Source organism: Cydia strobilella, chromosome 9, assembly GCF_947568885.1.
Source record: "Cydia strobilella chromosome 9, ilCydStro3.1, whole genome shotgun sequence".
Taxonomy (NCBI): domain Eukaryota; kingdom Metazoa; phylum Arthropoda; class Insecta; order Lepidoptera; family Tortricidae; genus Cydia; species Cydia strobilella.
The window spans coordinates 18,020,375-18,034,326 of NC_086049.1; the positions used below are offsets into that span (position 1 = coordinate 18,020,375).

At 37.9% G+C, this 13,952-nt stretch overlaps 1 protein-coding gene across 2 annotated transcripts in view; it reads right to left on the reverse strand.

Annotated features, from left to right (window-relative positions):
• LOC134744448 (uncharacterized) overlaps positions 1–13,952 on the reverse strand; it is a 42,671-nt gene that overhangs the window by 19,349 nt on the left and 9,370 nt on the right. Inside the window, exon 1 of one of the 2 annotated variants that reach the window (XM_063678261.1) lies at positions 2,848–3,271. The exons of the other annotated variant lie outside the window; for it this stretch is intronic. The gene's annotated coding sequence lies outside the window, so the exon portion shown is untranslated. Of the gene's footprint in view, positions 1–2,847; positions 3,272–13,952 lie in introns of those variants that run through there. 2 annotated transcript variants of the gene reach the window in all.

The window sequence follows — 13,952 nt, forward strand, 5'->3', positions numbered from 1 at the left end:
GTCGCATGCACCCGGAAAGGTGGGCCAAAATGGTTACTGAGTGGGACCCACGGAGCACCATAGACGGTGCAGGCCGGGGTTCGGGCAGACCAAAAAGGAGATGGCGGGACGACTTGGACGCATTCTACCCCAAATGGTGGGAAAATGCCGATGACAGGGTCGAGTGGAGAAAACGAGGGGAGGCCTTTGCCCAGCAGTGGGACACCAAAGTAGGCTAATAAAAATAAAAAATTGAGATTGTCATTGACTTCAAAGTTTTGTTAAGAAAAGCATTTGTAATGTGAAATTGTCTAACTCTTAGTAGTTTCCTTTTTTTACTTATGCAAATCCAATATCTTTACATAACAATTTTAAAAAGACGCTACAAATGAAACACGTAATGAAGTAAACAACGCTTCTCGTTAAGAGCCTTGGAGAGGACTTAATTGGCAACATTCAGTTGAAGTGAAGGTAACGAGAACGAGTGATGTCTCACAAAACAAACACGTAAGTACGTAATACGTTTAGAGACGATAATTAAGGCATAAATGACACATGTTAACTTTCCAACACATGTCGTTGATGATATTACTTAAGTGGCAATTAGATACGTAACTGTAATGGATCTGCTGATTAAATAATAAGTAGATGTAATCTGTTACTATTATTAGGCATTTGCAATCACGATTAATGAGTAATGAGTAATTAAGTATGTATACCTAGTCGGCTCATAAGTTCTGTCACTGGCCTTTAAAATTTAAATTTGGAACTCCTAAAACAAAAACCGTTCTGCATTTGAATTTCGAATCTTTATTAAATATTTGAGTAGTATAATTTTGCAATTTTCTGTTTTCTTCAACATGGAGTGGACGCTTAAAGATAGCCGTACCGCAATAATTGCACTATATCGTTGTGGTCACTCGCCGACTAAAATTTTTAAGCTACTTGAAAATTTAAAATTCTCTAAGATTTGTGTATCGTACCATATAAAGATACAGTGAGGTCTCTAGTTTAAATGACAAGAAAAGAAGCGGTCGTCCGCGTACAGCTAGGACTCCAGCGGTTGTACAAGCAATTAGGGCACGCATTGCCAGAAATCCCGCTAGGAAACAAAAAGTTATGGCCCTCCAGATGGGTTTGAGCAAAAACACGGTGAAAAGAGTGCTTAATCAAGACCTGAGACTTCGTGCTTATAAACGAAAAACTGGCCATCTTCTCAATGGTCGGCTTAAAGCTTTAAGGCTTAAAAGATCTAAAGCTTTATTGAAGAAGTACGCTAAAAATAAGCACCGTTGTATACTGTTTTCGGACGAGAAAATTTTTGACATAGAAGAAAACTGTAATAAACAAAATGATAGAGTGTACGCTCGCAATAGTAAAGAAGCGTCTAATAGCATTCCCCGTATTCAAAGAGGTCATCACCCTTCATCTGTGATGGTTTGGCTGGGAGTTTCTTATGCGGGCGTCACTAGTATGCATTTTTGTGAGAAAGGAGTAAAAACTAGTGCCAAAGTGTACCAAGACACGGTGTTGACTAATATTGTGAAACCACTATCCCATACGATGTTTCTAAACCAGCATTGGGTTTTCCAGCAGGACTCTGCTCCAGCCCATAAGGCAAAGTCTACACAAGCCTGGCTCGCCTCCAATAAAATCGACTTTATACGGCATGAAGATTGGCCCTCCTTTAGCCCAGATCTTAATCCTTTAGACTATAAAATATGGCAGTATTTAGAGGAAAAGGTGTGCTCAAAACCTCATGCAAATCTAGACTCGCTGAAAAAATCTCTTGCTACGGCAGTGGCCAATATCGACATGAAAGTGGTGCGTGAATCCATTGACGACTGGCCACGAAGACTTCAAGCCTGTGTAGATAATTATGGCGGTCATTTTGAATAAATGTTATACATTTAGATTCTCTAGTTTATAAGCTTTCAAACGCTGTACAAATTATACGGAATAAACTTAAACTTTTGATTTTATTTGATACTATGTATATGACAGAACTTATGAGCCGACTAGGTACTGTTTAATATTCAAATACCCTAATTGCAAATTAATGTAAATTGTTAATTATGTTTGGTAAACCACGAATCAGAACTGATTTAGGGAGTGTAAACAAATATATCGAAAATGAAAGTCTGTTTTAGTTAGAGCACTCACAAATTCTTAAATGTGCCATTTTCAACCAAAAGGGTACTTATTGTCGTTTGTCAATAAGGCTTATCGCTAATCAACCTTATAGACAAGCGACAATGTGGTACCTTTTGGTTGAAAACGTCACAAATTTAGATATAAATATGTGAACTCTTAATAATTTGCGATTTAATTAGCCTCCTTCTAATCATTTATTATTAGGAGAATCGTACGAATAAATGGGCAAGTTAGTTATTTAACAATTTAAAATATGTAATTATTAAGACAAATAAATAAACACTCTTCTATGATGCTGATGCATTACATGCAGTACAATCATGATTAGTGGAAGATTCGGACTACTTGGAGTTAGAAGAAATGTGCATATATTTTGACGTGTTTTTAAGTATAAGTAACTATCATAGAAATGCACTTAACTAAAATATTATATTTAAAAAAATCGGTGGTATCTGAATTTTAGCTGTTTACAAAGAGAGGTCAGTGTGATGACGTAAGTGCAGATAGAAAACATGTGCACTAGTTGCACTCCTATTTTAGTGATAGACTATAATATATGTACCGAACCTACGAAGTGCCATATTATTAAGATCTTACTATATTTACCTTTTACTTATGAACGTGATTTTTTTCGAGTAACTGTAGGTATATTTATTTCTAGACACGTGAATCACATGATGCACGGAAAGACGCTAAAATATAAACAAGACGCACCTCGCATGACATTTTGGCAACGTCCCCGTCGATCATGGGCTTGCCAAGATCCGATATTCTTAAAAACAGCATTTCACACAGATATACATTCACTGAAGTAAACACTAACACTGAGAAAACTGTTGATTTTATTAACACTATAAATAGTCACAACTATGTCACATATAAAGATGAAGTTTTTACTAAACTAGGTGCAAAAACCGTCTTTTTTGATGATCTATTCACGTAATCATCAAGTGAAGTTTTTGGCGCGCGTATGGCTAAGACGGCGCGCGCGAAGTGACCAGTGGCACGGACGCGTTTGCGACCACTCATTATTTAATAGTCAGATAAAAGATTATCTATTGAGTCGTCCTCGGTCAATATACGACTGTAAATTACGTATCTATCGCTGAATGGAGCTGCGAGTAGTTGGTCATGTGATCGGGTAGGTATCGTCTGAAGGAGATCAGCAATTCCTTAACTGGATTGTTTTTTTTTTTTTTTTCAAAAAAGTATTGTGTTTTTATACAGCAGATTACACGTGGACATTCAGAAAATGCACAACAATACATTCAAGACACAGGGCAATTAAAGTTTGGAATTCATTATAATTGTAAAACATAAATTTTTTTTAACTTGTAAGCGCCACTTGCACCATCCTACTAACCTGGGGTTAAACCGTTAACCCAGTGTCAAAATGTACTGGTAACCATGGTAACTCCATGTTTAGTTCCATTACATTTAACACAAGTGGCCCTAAATGATGTATTGAGTTGAATAGAATAGAATAATAATGAGTTCGAGTCGCTGAACAATTTTGTTTCCTTTTTTACAGACTTCCTCGCGTTGTCACGGCATTTTGCCCCGGCTCCTTTTTTACAGAATAAGAATAACTCTACTCAAATACCTGAAATACTTGTTATATTTTGCTTTATAGTAATCGGCTCTCCAATTCTGACTTTTCTAAAAGGTTTTCCCGTCTCAATCTCAGTTGAACAGTCTTAAGATTTGTCAATTTGACTATCGGCCTAATGTCAATCATACTATCGTTTACTCACCATGCCGACGCGCGACGCGAGGTCCGTAACCGACATACATACTAATGATAAATGTCGTCAAGTGTGATAACGATACACAGCGCATTAATCAATCGAGAACATGTCTAATTAAGTTTTGATAACATTATTTGAACGGCCGAAAAACTGGAATGATTTAAACCAACCATTGTTTTATTTGAATAAGAAATTTATAATGTGTAAAAATAAACAAATGAAAGTTAGGTATAAAAAAATGCTGTCATCAGAAAATATAACCTTCCCATAAATCTCTCCTTGGATTGGAAGTTATAGTAATGGCTGAAGTTCACATGATATTTTACGCTATTCTAGGACTAAACGCTTTTAGCAAATATTCAACAGTGAAATCGTGAGCCAAATGGACTTAGACTCTGGTTACAGCTTCGCTACACTTATCGAATGAGGATTTGAGGAACTAAGGGCTTCTTACAGCATTAAGAATCCCTTGCGAGGCTCGGCACGTAGCGACAGGAAGGTTGGCGGAGCAATGTCTGACTTGGCAAAAGCCGGAAAACGATTTAGGAAATGGAACGGCTGACAAATCACGAAAACAGATCTTGGAGGACGATTGATGTCCTCGGGAAGGATACAATTTCCTTGATTATTCAGCAAAATCAGCAACTGGTACGGACTAAGTATATACAAATGCGTCGTCTTCAATTAAAAGTAAATACCTAACTTTGATATCGAATTATTGCTAATCTCAGCATATTGTACAAAAGATACTCTTTCAGATGTAAAGAGAATCAAACTTCTAAGTACGTTCGCTTTGACAAGAAGTGTATCTTCTAATTAACCATACTTTGCATCAGGTCTTTCGGCCCAGTGCCGCAGTGAATGTGTTAATAAGAAATCTCTATCTTAATCTACTATGGTTTATAAAAAATTCAAATCTAAAATTTACAGTTTTAAGATATTAGACTTTGAAATGTACTCTTGAATAGTTGTTGAAAACCTTCAAGGACAAATAATATTCGGAGAGCATCTTATATTCTAAGTTATCCGATAAAATCCGAATTTCGTGATCGACAACTTTCGCGAACAATTCTTGAAAAAATAATAAACTAGAGGAGATAAAATTCGGAAAAGACGTCCTAAAACTCCCTTAAATGAGTGATCTTTTTCTGAGCGTACCAAATCCGCGTGAATGTTTACGCAAAATTCGGGTGTAGTGTGTAAGATAGCAATTTTAAGTACCTATTGTCGCTTGTAGAGGCTTCTTTTAGGAAAAAATTTGGTTGTTTTCTCCAAAAACAGTAAAAGTGGAAATCAAGGGTGATGTAACTCGCTCAATACATTTATTATTATGTTAGAAAGAACTCCATGCCGAGCTCGCCCGGGCGAGGTCAAGGTCAGCTGGGGTAGATGTTAAACACATTGTGTAAGGTAAGGACGGCAATACGGCAAGACTGTGTTGGCTGTATCTATGTCATGCTTTACACGAGCTCCTGACCTGAATGGTGAATTAAATCTATTCGCTTATTTCGTTTGTTTTATAAACTGGAGCTATATATAAACTAATTTCTAGGTATACCTCATGTCATTGTATGTGCAAAGTTTCATTACAATCCAACACGTAATGAGAGCGGAACTACGTTTGTATGGGAAGGTGCAATTTGGCCTAGCTTGCCCGGGACTCTTAAAAGTTTACTTGACTCTAAGTTTGATTGTCCTTTAGGTAATTTTAGGTAGGTACTTTTTAATTTGATGTTACTTTTATAAAACCTAAAATTATTAATTATTAAATTATTGGCCAAAACCAAATAATTTCCAATTATATAGGTATTGTTTGCATTTCTTGTGATAAATTGGTGCATTACGGACCGGTTGCGTCATGACTCGTGTCATCAACAGTGGATAAATTCATTTGAAAAAATATTGTATCGGAAAGTGTGACAGTTTTCTATGGCACCCAGTCCGTCGAATGTTATCGGTGCAACCCGCCAAGTTTAAATTAAACCTAATAACATTATTTCAGGATTCATCCATGGTACGTGATTAATTTTAATTAAACTTATTTGAGCTAGGTTAAAACAGACGTAAAATTTAATTTTATCTACGACGATAGACCTCATTTTAATCATCTATCTCGTTATCTCGTTATCCCCAATCTTGTCTCAGATTATGTCCTTTCAATTTGATCAAATCGCGTCCAAATAATCAAGTGAACAAAGAGCGAACATTTAAGAATTATTCCAATTCATTTGTTTGACATTCTAAATGATTAATTTGACCTCATTTTCCAGTCTAGAGCCGTTCCATTGAAACGTTTTCAAATTACTGTTTGCTCAGCTTTATCGAGCGTGACAATGGTTTAGGTCATTAAACATTTGGGAGTCAGAAATTACCCTGAGGTATACCTTTAAATAACAAAAACTTTATTTGGTATATCTATTACATACTAACAACGTTTTACGCGTAATATAATTTATCCTGCTGAATACAGCATGATACACACCAGAAGCCCTACTAAGAACACTGAAGTTCGCAAACTGCGAGCATCTATCCCTGTCGGGGTCTCTTTGTTTGACATAATCATTGAAAGTCATAATGTAATGATAGTCTGATTTTCATTAGTCATAATTCTGAAACCGTTAACTTTTCAGGATTTTCGTAAGGTTATCCTATAGATAGGTTAGGTTTGTTTTATGGCAATCCTGAAAGGTTACGCGTTTCTTAGAAAAACCAAATTATGACTAACGTTAATGCGGACAAACAATACATTATGACTTAACTTTATGGGAAACAATAGAGACCCATCTCTGTCACTCTAATTACGCCTTAATTGGAGTAAAAGAGAAAGATGGCCCTCAGTTCACCAACCAACCTTTTCATCGTTTAAGAACGTTCTCGGAATTAAAACAGCGACTTACCTGAAATAAGAAAAAAGCATTAGACAAAAATGAAATAAGTAGAAAAAAAAGGAATTAGCTCAATGTGGATTATTGTCACTTGATTAAAATATTTTGGGTGGATATGTTCAATGCCGGTATTAATTTAGGAATTCCGGTATTGTGGAACAGTATCCAGTATCGGACAATAATACTGGTATTGAGAATAATCCGATATTGGATGCCCTAGCTGCATTGCATCGTAAAGTAGGTATATACGAGTCAAGTCAAGTCCGGATTCATCCTGAGGGTCGTGAAGTTGGAATCTCGACACAGTGTGAATTTTAATTCTTTTGTGGTGAGCGTTTTGACTGAACATCTAGCGACCTTCACCAAGGAGGAGTTCTGGCCGAAGAGTGTCAAGTACCGGCGGACCCGGCGGTAAGTCCCTGACACTGCGGGGTTGCGATTGTTGCGAACTGCATCGCAGCTATATAATTGTGTGGTTTTAGTTTTTAGTTTTAAGATATATTTTATAATAATATGTGCGCTAGTTATAAGGTATTTATCTATGGGCCAATAGTTGCCTGAAAATAAAGAATTTCATTTCATTGAACACACCACCATGTAATGCCACCACCATGCACCAAGCATGTAAAGAATTGCCTTTTCCCCTCACTAGCTCGGAAAACCGTCTTTTATCCTTTAAGACAAGCGGGTAAAAACGCATTTTATCCACTAGTGGGGAAAGTAATTAGACCTTGGATGGAGTGTGTAGCTTTTGACAGATAACAAAACGTAAAACGCTTATAATAATGGTTCGTTCGATATTAATATCCTTTAAAAATACCAATTTAGCTTTATTTAACCTTAAAATTCCATAAGAAACATTTGTTTTTTTATAATGATGTTGAATATAATTCTGAACGTACAAGTTGAGTCTATTCTTGAACTATTCTTTATTTCATTTATGTTCAAACGAGTTCACGCACATCGGTTACGTTTCTATTGCTTTTGTCGATAATCTAATAGTAAAAGTATCTTTGGCTAGTTCGAAAAAATCCAGAGTCCTTCCCAATTTAACTGCGGAAAAAATAGAAATGATAAATAATCCCAAACCCAACGAAGTCGTTGACATTTGCAAGATCAAGGCAGTGCGCGTAACTATAGGAGATGTGTTAATTGCGCACCCATGCAGCTAAATGTATAAATACGGGTCGTCGGACTGTGGGCGGTACAGTCGCCGGCGACCGCTGAACCGCGGCCAAGGCGCTCTGAAACAGGGATCGGATACCGGTATTTTTTGTATCCCGTACAAAAAATACCGGTATTTTTTCGTTCTTTGTTATATATTTCATTTCTAATTGGGCAATCTAAAAATACGAGTCCTACATTTAGAGTATAAAATAATTAGAAATATATGGTTCTTTCGAAGTTTTTGCAAAAAACCGGTTCCGATCCCTGAAGGACGCCAGTTTTATGCAGACCATAGGGCCTAGATAAGATGACAAACTTTTGCAGAAAACGTAACAAATCGCTGTTGTCACTCTATCGCTAAATATATAATTTATTCTTACGCAGCGTACTACGTAGGCGAACGACACGCAAACGCGAAGCGGCGCGGCGCGGAGCGCGGAGAATCAATCCTTAGATACCTATAGAAGTATGTCCTACGTGGGCGATCTCGTTGCGAACGCGAACGCCGTGGGCCCGCCGCGCCGCTTCGCTTCGCGTTCGCGAGTTCTTCGCTTACGTAAGACGCATCGCATCGTAACTGGCGCTGACGCGTGCGACGGATTTCACCTGCAGTGGCACCCTCGTGGGTAACAGCGCATAATATGTACAGACATATAATTGCCCGATGGCAGTATTCGTTCCATAAGGAACAGTTAAACCTGAAACTTTTTCTCTTTTTATACCCAACTCGGAAAGCACAATTCTGCTGAATCCAGCTGCGGTTGTTATAAATCATCCCCGACTTGATTACTACGCGGTCGTGAATCACTGAATCACGTCGCAACCCGATATTACTGTGTATTCTTGCGTAACATACCACAGTAGCTATCTGTTGTGACAATTAATATGACCATAACATAGACATAGTATATACAAGTAGTTATAGACGCGCCACCGAGAAAGAATATTCATATAAAATTTGGGCAGCATAGGATTTTTTCTTTTTCACTGTTATAAATTTCGGTATTTCGGCATCGCCTCCTACCTATGATGCCTCCCGGTTGGTTATAAAGACAAAGCATGGCACTATTTTCTCTTTTCTGTTATAGGAATCGCAATAAGACTATCTTTCTCTATCAAAGATTGTCAGGCCCTTGGACCATAATGATAATCTAGAGTACAAACATTGCAATTTTAAAACACATAAGGAATCATATAAGGAATAAGATTGCTTTGATTTATAGTGCCGAGCATTGGGTCTCTTGGTAGACAAAAGGGAATCGGGATTGACCCCATGGTGCTCTATCTGTTATATTTCACATTTGAAATTATTTTTTGAAATTCCTACGCAGGTATGTTTTGCTTATTCGCCAAAATAATTACCTAGAGTCCATCAATATACCTACGCCAAGTTTGCACCGACTCGGGAAGGCTATGCTTGTCGTAGCATCTTGGTATGTGAACATTATTGGCAAAAGAAACACATGGAGCATAAGGACCCTTTAGGTATGGAAAGCCACGTTGAAGAAACATGTTTTCACCGTATTTTTATATTCCTTCCAAAAAATGTCTACAAACATTTTACGTGACAGCTACTCCATATAAAAATGGCAATCAATACCGTAGTGTAGAGTGTAGTACAACAAAAATCATCGTACATTTTAAAGGTTGCATGACTGACCCTGCACAAAAAGCTCCTAATTAAGAATTCTTCAAGCGAGACACAATAGAAGCAACTATAATTAGGGCTGTCGTCCTTCAATGAAAGGAAGGACACGTCCATAGTCCTTGTCCTTATCTTACAGCCCTTGAGTATTTTGCTACTACTATTTTACCAAGGACATGTTTCAAGAATTCTTTCACGTCATTTGTTAGTAAGTAAACATATTAATCAATTGCCTTGGTTGGAACGGACGTTAGTTTGTTTACAATTACATCATTACATTCCAAAAGAATTAGGACATAAGAGGGTGCTCGTAAGAAATGCATGGTCTACAATTCGTAGCGAATGTAGCTTATGGTATATTTTAACAATGATAGGTATGGAGACTGCCACTCCAATTGTATCCCAACGATGTTAAGCACATGTTGAAAGATAATGATAAAAATTCTTTACGAAGAATGCAGATAATAACATTGAAGAATCAACACACTTTGGCAGCAAGCGAATAGCGCCTTTTCTTACGGTCCTTGAGGGAAAAGTCCATTTTGCTAACGTTTAAGCAAGAACATGTTTCAAGAATTATTTCACATCATTCGTTAGTAAACACATTCGTTACCTTGATCTGGGAAGGGCTTTAGTTTGCGTGTATTGCTGAAAGAGGGGAATGTAAAAAAGATAAGCGAACAATAAGGAACCCAAAAGAATTAAGATACAAGAGGGTGAAAGAAAAGGATAGCTTACAAATCGTAACGCGTTGGTACCGAATGCAGCTAGATTTTAAATATTTGTATAAGGTGACTGCAACCCCAAATGATTCTCAAGTACTTTAAGCACAGCCGACAGATAATGATAAACTTCCGCTACGAAAAATGCAGATAACAACATCCAAGAAGCTTTGGCAGCATAGCTGGCCACAACAAAACACATGTTAATTGCTGTTGACATCCGAACACTTCTAGTGTGATCTGTCTCAGAAGTACCAGTTATAAACCAGAAACTTGATTCCATATTGATGTTATGAATCAGGAGGTTAGTTAGTTAGTTAGTTTTGCTGGGCATTTTCCGCAACTCGACATCCAATGTGCCTATTTTGCGTGAAACGAGGTAGCGCTACTCTAACTGAATCAGGAGGTTCAAGCAGAGCTAGTTATGAGGTCATAGTTAAGAATCTTTGTGGATTAAGGTTCTTGGAAGTGGTTAGAACGTAGTTTAATAAAGGTTACGCAATGTTTAACGGAGAAAGTGGCCAGTTATCGCGTCATGGGGTCGTGAGAAATGAACATAATGCTTAGATTATGCGTCATTTCGATGTTAGATTAGTCTGTTATTTGCGGTTTTCTGTAAAGGATTTATGAAATATGATCGCATGTTCTGAAGACTTAAAGACCATACATGTTTATTAAAAAAAAAACTTCGTGTCCTTCACTTTCTTTTCTATATTTAACTAGACTTTACAAATATTCACAATCAAAGTTTATGTTTGCATCACATGAACGCCAAGAACAGACACGTAAAGCCTGACCAGGAATATATGATCACGCGCCATGTTGCGGAATTTCACTGGAACTAATTTTTTCATTCTATACTGAACTGTCACCCTATACATGCACAACAACAGCGCCCTCTTGACAATGATCATATATTACTGGTCAGGCTTTACACCTAATGGGACGATCGAATTCCGTTGCGTTGTTGGGATTCATGGAATGTGGTTATAAGGGGGTAATTATGATCCCTAGACTAATCACACAGGAAGTTGTTTTATGCTACGGAAATCACATTATTTAAGTTTACTATTGCCAGTATACGGTTGTGCCAAGAGGCTAGGCCCCCTGGATTATCTACAAACCTATCAAGTACTCAAATGATTATCTATCGTTACCATACCATGTATGTGTGAAACTTCGCTGCATTTTCCTCAGACTGGATCTGACCTGATTCTGCGCGTCTATTCTCGCAACGGCGGCTGACAGTGAACTCCGTGGAAATAGCTCCGTGACCTCAATAGGAAGGCACGGTACCTCTCATATCTACCGTTGTAGTTCTAGTAGCTAGTTATCGCTAATTGAGAACTGCTGGAGTGTTAAAATGTTTGATGTGCTCTTTTACCGGGACTTTCAATTACAATAGAGTGGGACTAGTCTCGGTCTCAAGTCCCAATTATCTATAGTATTTTTCAAACGCGATGGGTAGGGTGTCAGGTGTCATCTCCGGGGCGGGGCGGTGCGTGGACGTTCTGTATGATAATACTATTACTTATTCTGTGCCCTGAACGTTCTAACGTGAGTGAACCTTTACTGTATTAGTAAATTTGTAAGTTATCTATGAAACAGCTTTAAACTCAACGGTAGGTATATAATACAGATTTCTACCATAAGCTACTACTATACGCGCCGCGTCCCCGACCCCCACAAAGTAGATCTTCTTGAGAAATGCCTCTAAGGGCAGGCGTGTCTCACTCCGCGATTTCGTCGCGTCGCTACAAGTACCTGCGGCCGCCCCAATTTTGGGGTTTTGCCATAGTAATTGCCGCGCACCGCTACGGAACGGACGCCTGCACGCGCTTGCGCCGCCTTGCGCGTAGTAGACGCGTTTTATTAGAGAGTGAATCTTCTGTACCTAATACTATTATTCTGTGCTGTCACATAGTAACGAATCTACTTAAAACACACTTAAACACTTAGTTATTGCATGTTAGTTGTTCTTTTGTGGACATCTGTTATTGGCTATATTTTCTGTTTACTATGCTTTGTATTATTTTTTGTATTGCTGTTGATGCCCCCAATAAATAAAATAAATAAATAAAAGCAGTTAGATTATTTTCAAGACGCAAAGATGGGTCAGTCAATCGATTCGCCTCTGAATACATACTTAAAACAGCAGTGTTATTGTGAGCAGACAATGAGGCCATGTTTAATGCCAGTAACAGAACAATGGGTATCTCTTGAATGGCGAGTAACTGACGAGTTTGTTCATTCGGTATTTGTAAAACTGCGATGTCTGAAAGACTTTATATTTCAACGACGTGTTTATGTCGTGTTTTCTTTTATTTTAAAAGACACATTTAAACAATGTAAGCAAGTAACATAAATATAGTGGACACATAATATTTTTGCACCAATAACAAGGTGTGCACTGTGCAACAACACAAAAAGTTTGAAGCTTTTACTTTTAGTTTTTAACTAAATAACCTTTAACAAAAAAAAGGTTCACAACACAGCAGTTCCACTTTATCAAATGTCTCACTCGCCCACCGAGGGTTCCGTACTTTTTAGTATTTGTTGTTATAGCGGCAACAGAAATACATCATCAGTGAAAATTTCAGCTGTCTAGCTATCACGGTTGATGAGATACAGCCTGGTGACAGAGAGACGGACAGAGGAGTCTTAGTAATAGGGTCCCGTTTTTACAAGATCTCAAAAACTCCTTCAAATCTGGGGGCACGGGAGTGCCCCCGCCAATTTTTTACAATCGCAGAAGAAACTACAGGTTTCAGATGGAATTATGGTGCACAAGCATTTATTCAGTACTTGAGACTCAAATAAGAGGAATGTGTACACATAATACGGGGCATTTTCTATGAAAAGGGACCTTATTGTCGATGGCGCTTACGCCGCACAGCGTCGCGCGGCATTGTATTTATATCGAAGCATCGTTTATACGAGTAACAGCGTAAGCGCCATCGACAATAAGGTCCCTTTTTATATAAAATACCACATATTATGGTGCATACCAGGGTCGTTAACTTTTATTGAATTGTTTACAGAAGTGACCTTTTTCTGAAATGTGTTTGACCCACGAAGCGACACAGAAATCAAATTGACAATAAATAAAATACCCTATTCTAACGACAAAACTCGTTGAATAATTGTCTCCATAAAGCTTTATATCAAATGAAACTCAAAGCGCTCAATACACTCCATTTAAGCGGACAGCCTCTCAGCGGATCTACATAAAATCGAGGCCTGGATCTGGGTCAGCTATTCCTATCGGCTTTATTTGATTAGGCTTTGATATTAGTTCCATTGTCCAGATATGCCACATGCCACATGTCGGGGGCCATGGCCCGGGGCGGCAAAATAGGATTTTTTTTCCTTATATGAGATATGAGATACATTATCATTACTTAATGGGGCGACAAATCTAACTAGCCCGGGGCGCCAAATCTTTAAAATACGCTTCTGCATGTAGGTCAATTGTTTTAGCGTTCGACGTGTGGTTTTTGGATTGTTTTTGAGTTTTGGTGGTTAAGTGTCTTAGTTTAGGGATAATTAACCTGAGTTAGTTGGATAGTCTGCTATTTTGATTACCTACTTAGAACTTTCCTTTTCAAGAGCACAACGATCAATCATCAGATTCTAGCCAAAAATTAATGAT